General features: G+C 56.1%; 1 long non-coding RNA gene and 1 other non-coding gene across 3 annotated transcripts; both read right to left on the bottom strand.

Moving 5' to 3' along the window:
• Window positions 1–368: 368 nt before the first annotated feature.
• LOC147598513 (uncharacterized) lies at window positions 369–3,541 on the bottom strand. 2 transcript variants are annotated; one of them, XR_015260550.1, is made up of 5 exons: window positions 3,357–3,541; window positions 2,692–2,790; window positions 2,004–2,128; window positions 1,467–1,825; window positions 369–510 (listed from the first exon to the last, which is right to left on the bottom strand). It is a non-coding gene; the product is annotated as an uncharacterized LOC147598513 (long non-coding RNA). The 2 variants fall into 2 exon arrangements; XR_015260551.1 differs by lacking the exon at window positions 3,357–3,541 and adding an exon at window positions 3,020–3,111.
• Window positions 3,116–3,292, bottom strand: LOC147598514 (small Cajal body-specific RNA 16). The gene has a single exon (XR_015260584.1).
• Window positions 3,542–14,153: the final 10,612 nt, after the last annotated feature.

Below are 14,153 nucleotides of genomic sequence, written 5' to 3'. Positions count from 1 at the left end.
GATCTTCAACGGGAACGTAATCCCGTCTTAACGGAGGAAAGTCTCCTGGCTTCCCCGGGTCAGTGAAATTCGACTGTTACGCGGAGCTTCACACCCTCTAGTGGAGGTGGGAGCGTCTCCATGAGCACACTGAGATGTTCCCAAACCCTTCAGCGCTGCTGAACTCCATTCCAGACGGAATTGCTCCTGCAGATCCCCAAAGCACATCTAAAGAGCACTACGCATCTCCACTGCGACTCCCAGGCATCGCCCACCAGCGTCAGCGCAGAAGTTTTACACGTCTGCTTGCCTGCAGCACAGCAAAAATCTTTCTACTTCGTCCACGCACAACAGCAAGTACTCAATAAGAAGCAAGGAAGAAACTCAACTTCTGAGAAGCAGATTTTATTCATGTTTACTGTCTAGTGAGGCACAACTACTTCCAATAACCTAAAATGCCCACAGAGGTGTAACCAAACTGCAAGGGCAGCACTCTCACCATCCTGCAGAAGGATCTTCCGGCCCAGCCACCTGGAAAGAAACAGCCAGGACATTCAGCTGCAGCAAGCACGCTGCAGGGAAAGCCGGGCACAGACACGAGAGCTGCTCAGCCCGTGCGCCAGGCAGTCAGACCCCGCAAGGCTGTCACTAGCAGCCACATGGTTATGTTACACGGTAACCAAAGTGAGAAAATGCTTTATTGTTTCAAAATTAGTTGACAGGAAAATCCTCAGTCAAACAAATAACTTCAGTTTTAAAATCAAGATTCTTCAAGCTTAGAAGATACTTTTCTAGTGTATATCCAACCTCTCCCTCCTTTATTACAAACCTCTTAAGTTTTAAATATGGCAACATTTATAAATTTTGGATTTAGGGGATAAACACAGCTCAATTTCCAGGTGCACATCAGATTACAATACTTGCAATCACCCTGCCTAGGGCTCCATATGCTTTATTCTGACAGCCTGTGCGGCTGAAAACACCGATGTGTAACCCAGGGAAGAGCGACACCAGTGAAAGGGAAACGCTTGTTCAAGTAACAAACCAACACAGGATGCCAGCCCGCAGCAGCACACAGTGCAACGTCTCCCAGCTGCGGCCTGGGGCTGTCGGACGGCTCTGCCCAGCTCAGTTCAACGCCAGGAGAAACGGCAGCAGGGAAGGAGGAGTTGCAGACTCAAAGCACGTGACTGTGCGCCAGGTGAAGGGAACACAGCTTCACTCCGTGTGGGGTGTGTCACCCGGTCAGGGCGCCAGGCAGAAACCCAGCCACAGACCTATCTCCTCTCCATCAGCACCAACGGAAGCTGATCCCACCTCCAGCTCTGTCTGAAATCCTTCCCAACAGCATTTCTACCATGAAAACCTCCCAGAGCACACCAGTGCCAGTCACTTCTGGCACCGTGTCCCATCCAGCTGGGGGAAGCCGCTCTCAGGCCTGCGATGTCACGGCAAAACAAGGCTGCCAGCTCAACGCAAACACGCACCTGATCGTACCAGGCACCGGAACCTGACTACGTTTCTGCCAAAACGGCCGCGACGCCCAGCCCAGAGCTCACGCTGGTTGACGCCGACAGCAGAAGGCCAGATGTGCGGGCAGCAGAAAGCCTGCCAGCACGGCACTAACCCCCAGCCTGGTCTGAGCGTACTGGAGCACAGGGAGCTTGTACTGGATTAGCGTTGTGTCACGGGGACACGGCCCTCGGGTCTGGCACCAGAAGACCCTAAGCCAGGGACGCTGCTTCAATTCTGCTGGGGGGGCGCAGTATGAACGCCTTTCCTCAAAACCACACTTCACACTGGCAGAATCAGCTGGGTCAGAGGTACTGTGGAAAAAATTCACCGCCTGATGAACAAGTAGGTGCGACGCAAAGAATTAACAGTGAGCTCATTAAACCACTAGGCTCCCAAATTAACACCCCACTAACATTATCGGGGACAGGTCACACATCGGGTTAAAACGGCATGAAAACGGACAAAGCAACAGCACATCAGAACTCGCCAGACAGACACGCCGAGCGCACCCTTCCAGCTGAGGTGCTGCTGGTGTGCGCTGCCCCTGGTTTTAGATCTGACTGGAACACAGCATCTGGCAGGCTCTGCACGGCCACCGCGCACACTGCGGCCTCTACAGCACAGCAGGGCAACCCTGCAAAACAGAGCCACTGCGGTGGGGAGGAAAGGGGGAGCGGAAAAATCTGTTTTCCCTCCACAAACTACACAGTCCTTCCCCTCCCTCCCAACCTTTGATACTGTTAGCTTTCCCGTAATTTCATTAACATACTAGAAAGTTATTATTTTTCTCTCCTCAGGTTGTTTTTGCTCCTTTATTGGGTTAAATCTGCTCACAGATAGGCCTGACAAACCCCAGCGCCACATCAAGGTGAGCAAAGGAAGCATTTTCCTGGTCCTGGGGCAGGGAACGTCTCCCCTTTCAGCAGCAATGAAATAATAATTAAATTTATCCCAAACGGCACTGAAAGAGCTGGCCGATCGCCGTCAGCTCAGCCGCAGCCGCGCACAGAACACAGCCTGATGGCAAAGCTGGTTTACAGAGCGCCTTCTCCCTCCCGCTGTCTGACAGCTCCACAGCTGTACAGGAGCAACCGTCTGGGGCGACCTCGCTGTGAGACACATCCCCCAACCGACACCAACCACAAACAGGAAAAGTGCTTTTTTTGGCCAAGAATTTTTGTCAGAAGCGGGGATCACTTGGGTGCCAGGCTCACAGCACAGGCCTTCCCCGCTCCCCTTCCCACGCCTGCGAGAGCACACGCTCGCCTGAGCTGGGACCGCAGCTGAACTCCCCAGCTGTGGGAGAAAAACCAAACAGTACAGGAAATCAGATGACCAAGAGAGCAAAGTACACAACTTCCAACAAAGCCTTACGGAGTGCTCAAGTAAGGAGACCACCTTATCAGTACGCCCTATGGCATGAGGAACAAAGTTTTGCAATTCAGACAGTACCGGGGATAAACAAAGTGAAAAAAAATATCAAAGCAACGTATCTAAGTTCTGCTTTCCACGTCTGTAAACCTGCCTGCAAAGGAAGGGCAACACCAGTTCAGTTTTGCTGGAGTATTTTCAAAGGAAGGCTCAGCGTAAGTGAAAGGAACTGGTCCAATCCGCGGGAGCGGGCTGTGTGCAGTATCATACATGACCATCAAAACGCTGCATGAATGCTCACACCTGTTACTGCACGGGACGGACCCGGCAGGGGCCGGCCGGGGAGCTGCTCTGGGGCGCGGGTGGGGCTGGCTGGTACCGGCTGGGCCCGTCGGCCCCGCCACCCAGCAGCCCTTCCCCAGCCCCGCGCCGGCCCGCGCACCCCTCGCCCCCCGACCCCAGAGGGCTCGCCCGACTCGCCCGCTTCTCACCTCACAAATGGAAGCGCCGGGGGCCAACAAAACCACGCGTGGCCGCCACTCCGGGCTGCGGCTTCTCCCAGGCCGAGCCCCGGCAGGACAGCCTGTGACGCACAAAGTTCTGTGAAAATTCACAGGAAAAACAAACCAACCGCCCTGGCCCGGCCGCCAGCACGCTGTTGGCACGCCCTGCCCAGGCAGCACCCCCGCTGCCCCTTCACCCCTCCGGCCCAGCTCAGCTCTCCCCCTGCCCCCCCCAGCCCCGCACACCCCCCCGCCCCCCATGGAGGAACCGCAGCCGGGGCCATCCCCTGCACAGCACCCAGCTCTCCCACCGCCCCCCAGCCCCCACGATGAACCCCATATCCCGTCCCCCGGGCCCTCACTGCACCCCAGGCCCCCCTTGCACCCCCCTCAGCCCTCCGGCCCCCCATTCCCCGTCTCCGCAACCCCCATTGCCCCCCAACCCCCGGTGCCCCCTATATCCCACTGCCCCTCAGCCCCTAATACACCCCCCCGCTACTCCAGCCCCCCATCCTGCCCCCATGCCCCCCCCGCACGCCCCCCATTCTGTCCCCCGAGCCCCCCATCCTGCCCCTCAGCCCCTCATGCCCCCCCCGCCCCCCATCCAGCCCCCGCACTCCCCCCAGCGCCCCGGCCCAGCCGCCCGCCATGAGGCCCCACGCGCCCGGAAGCGGAAAGGCCCGGAACGGCACCGAGCGGAAGCGGAGGCCAGAGCGCCTCGCAGAGCACTTCCGGCCCCCCGCGGTCCGCCGAGCTCTGTCTTAAAGGGCCAGCGACGTCCCGAGGCGTCGCTATGGCAACCGGCGGGGCCCGAGGGCCAGTAGCCGGGTGGCGAGTGCCCCGGGGGGCGAGCAGTGCCAGCCCGCGGCGCTGGGCCTCGGCCGCTGGCGGTGGCGCTCCGCTGTCGCGCTGCCCCCCGCGCCGGGCAGGGCCTGGAGAGGGGGGCCGGGGCTGGCGGCGGCGCGGGGGCTCCTCCCGAGAGCTGAGCCCCTCTCGGGGCGGGCGGAAAACGCGGCCCGGCCCGGCTCGGGGAGCGGCCCGCGCTCTAGGGCGGCCTTGGGGTTCGTATTCCCCAGAAAAGGCGGAAATCCCCGCACACGGGGGGTCCCGAGGCTGCTTTTGGCCAGAGGTGAAACTGCTCCAGCGTTAATAGGGAGTACATCGGTATTTAGGTTGCATTTTCTGTTTATAGCTTTTGAGGCCACCTGTTTACATTGAGTTGTGCTTCACTTTCAGCCGCTCCAGCAGCTCCTGCCTAAGCGAGAGGCTTTTCAGCATCAGTAAAGGTTTCTCACTCCGGTAATTTAATCACAAATTTCCCTCCAAGACATTTCAGTATAAATAACCCAACAGAAGAAAACCACGACAGCACGCGTGCAATAGCCTTCTCCCTGATGGCTCATTAAAAATGAATAAACACTTAGCTTTATTTCTGCAATAACACATTTTAGCAGACCTTTTATAAAATATACATGCAGATCTAAATCATACATGCAAAACCTGGAGAGAAAGAGCAGCTGGTAAAGCCAAGCACCGCTAGCAACCGCTCGCTCTCATGTTGCCTCTGAAACCTTAGCGTGGCCTCTCGGTGCCAGCGCATTCGAGCGAGGGGCTTGGATGACACGGTGACAACTCGTTGTCCCACCAGCCTGTCCCCGTGCCGGGCGAGGGCAGATCGCTGAGCAGGTAATTCAGTGCTCTGGTTTCTGTTAGTCGGTGTGCAGCCCGTGCCTTGCCACCTGCACGCTGCTGGGAGCGTGCTCTGAATACTAAACTGTTCGTTTTCTTGTGTTTTTTCTTCAGGTGCATGTAAATGTAGAGGCAGAGTGTTTTACAAATTCCGAGGAACGTCGTTCCAGTCCCTGTGAAAGTGGAGGTCGTGATCCCCATTTTGCGCACGCAGAATTGACATGCGAAGGATTGAATGAAAACAAAAATACCCACAGATCTGAGGATCTCACTTTGCAAAACCTGCTTCTGCGCTTTCTCAGAGTACAAAGCCCTTTCCTTCTGCCCCTTGACCAGTGGTCACAAGCCAAGTGATGTTCCCCTTGCCCAGCGTAGCCCAGGTTTTCACGTGCCGCTGGTTTAGTGTTGGATGTGGTAACGCTCAGTGGTTTTTTTTTTTCTTATGATGGCAGTGAACTCCTTTCACGGTGCCTGAAGGCACCCAGAGCATGGTGGAACAGCCCTGCAGCCCGTCCGCCTGAGGCTGGACCCTGGGATCTCTCGTGCAGCGGCCACATGAGGCTCCTCGCGGGCCTGGACGAGCCAGCCGGGCTGCGTGGGCGCCCCGGGCACCCTCACAAAAGAGATGGGCTTTTCCTGCAGGGTCAGAGCGGCCGCGAGACCCTCACAACCTCACTGAACAGCAGCCCGGCGGGGAGGTGCAGGAAGCAGCCAGGCACCCCGCTGCGGATGGACACCCCCTTCCCTCCAGGGCAGCACATCAGGGCAGTGCGAGGGCACGCGTCCGCGGTCTCTTTGGTCTCTCCTCTTCGTCTCGGTGCAGAAAAGGAGCCGCGGGACCACGCAGCCGCCCAGCACCGACCGATGGGCTTCCACACTCCCCCCATTGCTTTCATTTTCCCTCGGTGTGATGCTGCCAGGGCTGCAGCCAGCTCTAAATGCTACGCATCTCATTTGTACAGCTGTCTCTTTGACAGCAGGGACAGCTCTGAAAACAAACTCCTTTTTTTTTTTTCCTTTTTGATAAAAGAAAACATTACCTGTCTGAGATTCACACACTAGATCAAGCATAAGCCTGAATTATCTCGCTCTCCTCTTTTCCAGGGAGCAGATAACGGGTAGATGCGTCCATCCGTCTGCTTTGTTACACGTCGCCCAGCCTGGCAGCGTTGCTGTTGCTATTAAGCCGTGCTCATCCCCTTTGGCATTTAAAGGGCCGTTATGTGATTACTGTCACAGCCTTGTACGTGGATCCTTAACCAATTCTCTCCTCCTCTTCCCTCTGACGATGGATTTGCTCATTTATGCCATAGTAATTTGTTTTTCTCACGCTGCACTCCAGCAAAATGTGCCTGTCAAATGTGCTTTTCCGTACAGCCCTTCCCTGCGGTGCCGTGTTACAGCCCAGCAGCTCCGGGTGAATTGGAGCTGCCCGGTCTTTCAACAGCATCAGCAAAAAAAGACAGCGTACGCCTTTGGAAGCCGGATCGTGCCAGAGCTGGATGCTCCCGCATTCGGAGTTGGTTGCAGCAGAGCGAAGCGTGGCAGACCACAGTGCTGCGATTCCTGGTGATGGGGCCACCAGCTACCATGGCTGCTCCATCCCCCCGTGCAGAATATCCCATGGGATATGTGGATGTCGGCTCTGCAGCGAGGAGCATGTGGTGCCCGAGAGCAGGGAGTCGAGGCTTTCTGTCTCTTTGGGAACCTCTTTTCCCCTTCTTTTGGGTGGGAAGCACCATCAGCCTGAGGGATTGCAGCTCATCCATCAGGTCGGGGAGGAGAACGTTCAAACCAGAGGGTTTGCTGCCACCAGAGCCTTTCCAGATGGTCTGCAAAGGGCAGAAACGTTTCAGTGCACCAGAGCCTGAGAGCACTTTAAAGTCCCTTCTGGCCTCTCGCGTGTTCTCCCGTTGGCAAGGTCAGAGGCGCTGAGGGTGGCACCCAGCTCCGCTGGCTGCTGGTGGGCAGTTTTGCCTGGAAGTTGGTCTCTGGCACCTCTGGGCATTGAGTTAAAGGGGTGAAGGCACTCACCAGGGTGTGTGAAACAAAGACGAGCCCTTGTCCCATGCATCGGTTTGTACTTTGGGTGTCTCTGATGTGAAAACCTGGCTTCATACGTGCTCCCAGCCTGCTGCCATCACACACAACCTCCTGCCTCTCCTAGGGCTGCTCACGCTGAGGGACACTGCCTACCCTGGTGAGCAGGACCAGCGATGCGCTCCGGTTCCTGCCGCCTCGGAAAAGGGCCATGAGCGGCGCTACCATTGCCCATCTCGTGCTTGGAAAATGTGGCCAGCAGAGATCAAAATGCAAGTGGCCCCCTTGGATGGAGAGCATCGCGGCTGGTCGCGTGGCAGGTCATGTCACCTTGACATCTGAGCCCAAGGATGGGGAGAGACTGTTCAGCAGGGCCTGTTGCGATAGGACAAGGGGTAATGGTTTTAAAATAGAGGGGGGTAGATTTAGATTGGATATTAGGAAAAAATTTTTTACAATGAAGGTTGTAGAACACTGGCCCAGCTTGCCCAGAGAGGCGGTGGATGCCCCATCCCTGGAAACATTCCAGGCCAGGTTGGCCGGGGCTCTGAGCAACCTGATCTGGTTGGAGATGTCCCTGCTCCTGGCAGGGGGCTGGGCTGGGTGGGCTTTAAGGGTCCCTTCCAACTCTAACCATTCTGTGATTCTATGATTCTATGTCCATCCCGCTGTGGAGCTGCTGAAAGCTTGGGGATCTCTGGCTTAACCTGCAAAACAAAGTGAAAATTTCCTACTCCACAGAGCTTAGTTGTTTCTGGAGCTACTCCCATCAGCATCTCCTCTGTTCCCAATCCCCTGCCGCAGAGAAGGTTGCGGAGGTTCATGTATCTAATGAATTGCTATGCCAGCTCACTTGCTGGTAGAGAAACATCCTCAACCAAATCCAGCTGTGCTGGGGAAAGATGTTTTTCTCTCAGGCACTTGTCACTGTCCCCAGCTGGAGGCTTCTTTCCCATCAGCCTGCCAGCAGGGCAGCTTGTGTGCACATGTCGGGCTGGTGTCTGTTTACTCCGGAGACGATAAATCTGAAAGCAGGCGACCCGATGAGGAGCGCTGCGGTGGCCAGGCGTGCTGCTGGTCGCGGCACATCCCCGCTGCTGCCTCTCGCCTGCTGAGGGCCTTTTAGAAGAATAACTTGTGGCAAAATGTCTGCTAGATCCAGTACCGTATGGCTGCGCTTCCCTCATTTTAGCTGTACCAGGTATTCTTTGTCCTCCAGCAGACAGCATGAAGCTGCCAGGCAGCGTGTCGTGGAGCTTGGCTAACTTCTCAGAGTAACTGTGCCCAGCCCCGAGCTCCTCTCCTCTCCTCTCTGCTGCTTGGTGGCTCAGCATTGCATTCAGGACTTAACGCCTGCGGAACCGCAGTCTCGGACCTCTCCAAAGAGCTGACACAAACCCCAAACTGCCTGACCAGCACGTCTGTGAGGGTGGCAGCATCCAGCTGCAACCAGCCATGGGGTGCTAACTCCTTCCACCAGCACAGCGGGATCTCAGACATGATGTTTCTTGTCCTGCAGGACAGGACTCGACACCAGCAGTTATTCTTCCGGTCCTTCCATGAAAACTGTGCGAGAGGGACAGCTCTGCGGGCTGGCAGCGAGGCGTTCAGCGTGCCTGCAGACACTGGGGGCAATGACCATCTTTAACCACAGCGGACCCCTGCCTAAGCAGGAGGAAGGCCGGGCAGCGCAGAGATGGGTGTTGGCCAGGGCCGGCCCTGAAAGGGCCGTGGCAGCCCCTTTTGCTCTGTGCTCAGGCAGCCGTGCTCTGAAACGCCTCTGAAACACCCCAGAGCACTTGGTCCGTTGCCACCTAGGAGCTCCCTGTCCCTTTGCAAGCGAGGTCAAGTCATGGCAGTGAAGAGGCAGCCGGAGGCACACTCGGAGCCCTGGTTGCTGAAATTATCCCAAGGGAATTCCTCCATATTTGCATGCTGGGGGCTGGTGCTGAAACCTTCTTGCTCTGCAAAACCCCACAGCCCTAAACGTCCCCCATCCCCAGCCAGGCACCGCCACCGCTCACAGAGCCCCCCAAGCCCCCAGCCGCCTCCCTGCCTCCCCGCCGAGCTGTTTTACACGGCTGCGGCCTCGCAGGAGATGCGCTTCCAACGCAGGCGCCTGGGATGAGCTGGTGCCCTTTGCAGTCTCCTTCTGTGGCGTTCCCATAGAGTTTGGCCAATTTGCATAACAAACGCGCTATAAATGTCAAAATCAGCCACATCCAGATCATATTTTCACTTCAGACTCTAATTGCATCATTTTGACTCTGACTTGCCTTTGCAAATAGCTGGAGCCTGGCACGCCAGGGACGTTGCCTTCCCGGATCCCTGGGGCCGTGCTCCGGGAGCCCAACATCCGTCTTTCTTACGGCCGCCCGAGAGCTCCTGCTTTTCCTGCACTTAGCATCTCTGCCACTGCCGCCCAGCAGACCTGGACTCAGGGAGGAGAGAAAAAACCGTCCTGAGCCAGGAGACAGACCTGCATGGCAGCCCGAGGAGGCAGACGGCATCTTCTGCGTGCCAGGAGGGAAACCGAGGCAGAAACAGCCAGCGGTCTGGCTCTCCGTCGCAGATCTGCGTTCCCGGTGCCACTCTGGTCTCGCTTTGGTTTGCACAATTCCTCATGAGAATGGATGCGCTCAGGGTGGTTTTGCAGATGCAGGGTGAGGGATGAGAGAAGGCTCCAAACCCCAGTCTCTTCCAGAGTTATCCACGCACTCCATTCCTCCTGCTGCTGAACTGTGGGTAAACCCCACAGAAACCCCACATCAATCCCACACCAACCCCACAGAAACCCCACATCAGTCTCACACAAACTCCACACAAACCCCACAGAAACCCCACAGAAACCCCACACCAACCCCACAGAAACCCCACAGAAACCCCACACCAACCCCACAGAAACCCCACAATAACCCCACACCGACCCCACACCCACCCCACACCAACCCCACATCAATCCAACACAAACCCCACAGAAACCCCACAGAAACCCCACACCAACCCCACATCAACCCCATACAAACCCCACACCAACCCCACACAAGCCCCACACCAACCCCACACCAACCCCACACCAACCCCACACAAACCCACCTGTTGCTCTCCGTGATGGCCCCACTTTGTTGCCCCCGGCGGGGCACGTTCTGGGCTTGTATCTAGATGTTTGAGAATCCCTAAAGCACTGCATTTCATTTAATTCTGCAAATGCAAATGAGGTTTGCAGGAAACCGTTTGATTCACGGGTTCACGCTTTATTTTGGCAGATAGCATCAGTTAAACGCCTGCTTATTTCTGCTTTGTGAGAACAATATCAGCCACTTAAGTACACATACGAGATAGACTGATCCGTAAGTGCTGATGAGCTCTTTGATTTACCAGGGCATCTTTATCTTTGCTGAGTATCTCGCAAAGTCATTTATTATTTAGCAGTAAATTAAAGCAGAGGGGCTGTGATTTTCAACAACAGAAATTAATATCCCGGCACTCCTTTGTACCGTACAGAGCTGTAATTTACGGCACTGGAATCGGCCAGATAGAGCTGCGAGATGATCCCGTTCCCCTTCGCCCTCGTTACCTCCTGGTTACTGCTGCTTGGAGGGAAATAAAAAATGGCCTCACAGCAGAGCCGCTCCAGCTGGTGAAGGATAGTTTAAATTAAAAGTCCAGTTTTTGTGGCTCTCGTGAGATCCCCGTTGCTCCCCGCCCTGCCCTCCCGCGCACATCGCTTACGGATGATGTACTGAATATGCTGCAATCTCACCTTGAGACCGCTGATTTCTAATCTCGCTGGTTCTGTGCTCAGGGTTAACAATTAATAATAATAATTCTACCTGCAAGCCTCGCAAACACGTGCTGTGGGGTGCTTGCCCACCTGTTCCCAGCGGAGCGGTGGCCGCGGTGCTCGCAGAGCCGGAGCAAGAGGAGGACAGAGCTCTTCCCGCCGCGGCTCCGCAGATCCCTGAAGTCTGTGGGTGATGTTAGGAAGGAGGGTGGGGAAAAATGCATCCTTTGAGCTGGCAACCCCATCCTTTGGGTCTGGGCCAGCTCGCCGCCAGCAGCCCGGTGCCACGTGCAAGCACAATAACATGGCCAGAGAGTTTTATGGGCTGTGTCAGGCTCCGGCTGACACAAAGCAGCTAAGAATTTATAGCAATCTCGTGTTCTACAGAGGCAAAGCATGTCCCTCTCGGATGTAGCTCTGCAAGCTGCAGGGATAAATCAGCTCCAGCAGGGAGCAAATCTGAGAAAAGCAGAAAAACGACCCCAAACGTTCTCCTTGGCTTCTCTGGAAGGAGGAGAGCGAAGGGGCCCTGCGAACACCCTCCTGGCACGGGTTTTGTCCCAGCCAGCTCGTACAGGCGCCCAGGCTGCGCCGAAATTCCTGAGCGCTGCCAGCAGGCACCGCGGCGTGACCTGTTGCTCAGCCACAGCTGTCTGGACACCCGTCACGCTGCCTCCCACATCTCCTCACATCACCTTTTGCTTGTGCCCATGTGAGCCCCTTGTCCTTCTGGAGCCCACCTGGGCTGTGGAGTGATGAGGTTTTGCACCCCAGAGATGTTCGGAAGGGTGGAGGCTGCGCCCTGGGAGCTGTGCAGGGCCGTCTGGGTGGCATCAGGGATGCACTTACCAGCCACTTGTGGTCACCAGTGAAATGAGGCATCTGCACAGCAAGGTCCTTGGGTCTGGGGCCTCCATGGGGGCAGGATTTGTGCTTTTGGCCAACAAATCCACCTTTTGGAGTAATCCCAGGAAACTCAGCGCTACCCTAGATGCTGCCGGCCGCGAAGGACCCCCGTGGGCAGGTACAGAGGCTTTCCCCCTCTCTCACCACCACCTCAACTCACACGGCCACCTCCGTGTTGGAGCAGCACAAGCCAACCCCATCATCTACCGGAGGTGTTTCACCGCACCAGCGACCGCGGTGTCACCGTGCTGGGACCGGGGCCCCTCTCGCCACAATGCTGGATGGTGTTCTGCCACGAGGTTTGGCAATTGCGTGGTGTCAGACGGGTTGCAACACCCCATCACCTTATTTTCTCCGTTTCGGCTTCCCGCGGCTCCCCGGGCTGCTGGCTGGCTGGGCTACTGCTGAATTATGTGGGCAGCCTTCAATTTCTTGAGTAAATTAAAAGAGTTGTTTGTCTTCCAGCGAACCAGAAAAAGAGGAAAGACATCAGGAAATTCAGCCTTTAACAAGTCACGCTTTCCTCCTCTCTTCTTCTCAATGTAGAGAAATTTCCAAGGAGAAACCGTTGCGGTGTTGTTTGTCTTTGTTTTGGGGAAGAAAAGCAAGCTGATTAAAAGCAAACATAAAGCAAGGGCTGTGGGGTCCCAGAGGCTCCCTTGCAGGCATTCAAAGGAAAAAAGGAATAAAAATCTGGAAGCGTTAGAGCAAGACATTCAAGCTTTGGGGATGCTATCAGTTATGGATTAATTAGAACACACAATAATTAGCACTGAAAGCTACAACACCTGAAGAGGTGGGGAAAATTGGTTTCTCCGTGCTCACCAAGTCCTTCCAGGGATGCTGGTGCCAGGCTGGGTTTGTGGTCCAGGCAGTGTCAGCGCGGCGCGCCTGAGCCACGCCGGGCTGGGATGAGGGTTATCGTCGGGAAACACACTGCCGCTTGCGTTGCTCGGGAGCGCAGCGTGCCCTCGGAGCCCCTGCCCAGAGCTGGGACGGGGACAGCAGCACGCTGCGCTCCCCCCGGGCCTGTGCTAAGCCCCGGGATGATGTGACCTGGAGGTGGAGATAAGGTGGGAGAACAAAACTCCTCCATCAATGTCAGGAGGCACCTGGAGCTTATCTCCTCTGCACCTGCCAGTTGAAGATTAGAGGCTTTTATTTTCTTCTTCTTAGCAGCAAAGGAAAAGAAAAGAGAGAAATAGGGAAAAAAAACATCCTGTATGCAAAACATGAGCCTCAAATAAATATCATGGCTATGTTATCCCATTAAAAAGGCATTTTGCTTTGAGCTTTGACCACCTTGGGTCTCACGAGGCCGGGCTCTGGCTGCGATGAGCACTGTGAACGTACATCTGCCAGCGGCTGCTGGTTCCAGCCTCCTTGGCAAACCATTTCCTCTTCTCTTCATGCAGAAATTTTTTTTTAGCAGAGCCACTTGGCTTCAGACCTGCCCAGGAGTTAATTTGCTTGAACAGCAGCAAATTAGATGAGGTAGCCCTGTAGATCTGGGGTTGTGGGTGTGGAAGGGGGTCCCATCTCCCCTCGCTCTGCTCCTCGCGCTGCGGAGCTGGGAACGGGGCTCTGGAGCCACTCGTTTCTGCCCCAGTTCTGCAGAAAAGGGGTGGCTGGGCCATGGTGCTCCGACAGCCCTCAGAGGGCGGTGAATCGATCGCATCTCCAGCAGATGAATGGGAAGGAACCGCTTTCCTGCGTGCACACGCGCAGCCGGGGCGGCGATGAGGATGTTCAGTGGGAAGAAAAAAAGCAGGCAGATTCCCATCAAATAATGTGTTCCCGTGTAAGCGATCGTCTGCAGCGTGGAGCCTGAGGTGGGCTCCGTGGCACTTTGAGAGCAAAGTTCAGAGCTGTAGAGATTAAAAAAGCCATAAAACTGTGTTTGCTCTGCAACGAAGTGACCCAGGTTTGGGTTTTTCGTGGAGGAGGTACGATCAGTCCGGGCAGCACGGGCCGGCTCCAGCCCCAAAGAGCCCCCCGCCGCTGGGCAGGGTAGGGCCGAGGGATGGGCCGCGCTGGGCGGCTGCGCCAGCTCAGGTTTTACAAACGGGATTTGCGGGTGCAGAGCAACACCGTCCACTGTCACCCTCAGTGGGGTGACAAGGCCAGGCGGCACCTTGCCCACCTCCATTGAGAGAAATCCACCGCCGCGGAGCTGGGCACATCCCACCCCTCCGGCCTCAGCATCCTCCGCTCTTCACACCTGCCTCTGACGCTGCTTTTTTTTTTCCCCCGTCACAGCTTTTAGCCCAATTTGAGCAGACCGAGGCTGAGCCAGGCTCCTCCTCTCGAAACTTTCCAGTCCTTTAGATGGGAAAGATGTGAGAAACCCTCCTGCCTGACGCCTC

The sequence above is a fragment of the Chlamydotis macqueenii genome, chromosome 18, assembly GCF_036417535.1.
Source record: "Chlamydotis macqueenii isolate bChlMac1 chromosome 18, bChlMac1.mat, whole genome shotgun sequence".
In the NCBI taxonomy this organism is placed as follows: domain Eukaryota; kingdom Metazoa; phylum Chordata; class Aves; order Otidiformes; family Otididae; genus Chlamydotis; species Chlamydotis macqueenii.
The sequence above is the reverse complement of the archived record's forward strand: the minus strand, read 5'-3'. Positions and strand labels throughout refer to the sequence as shown.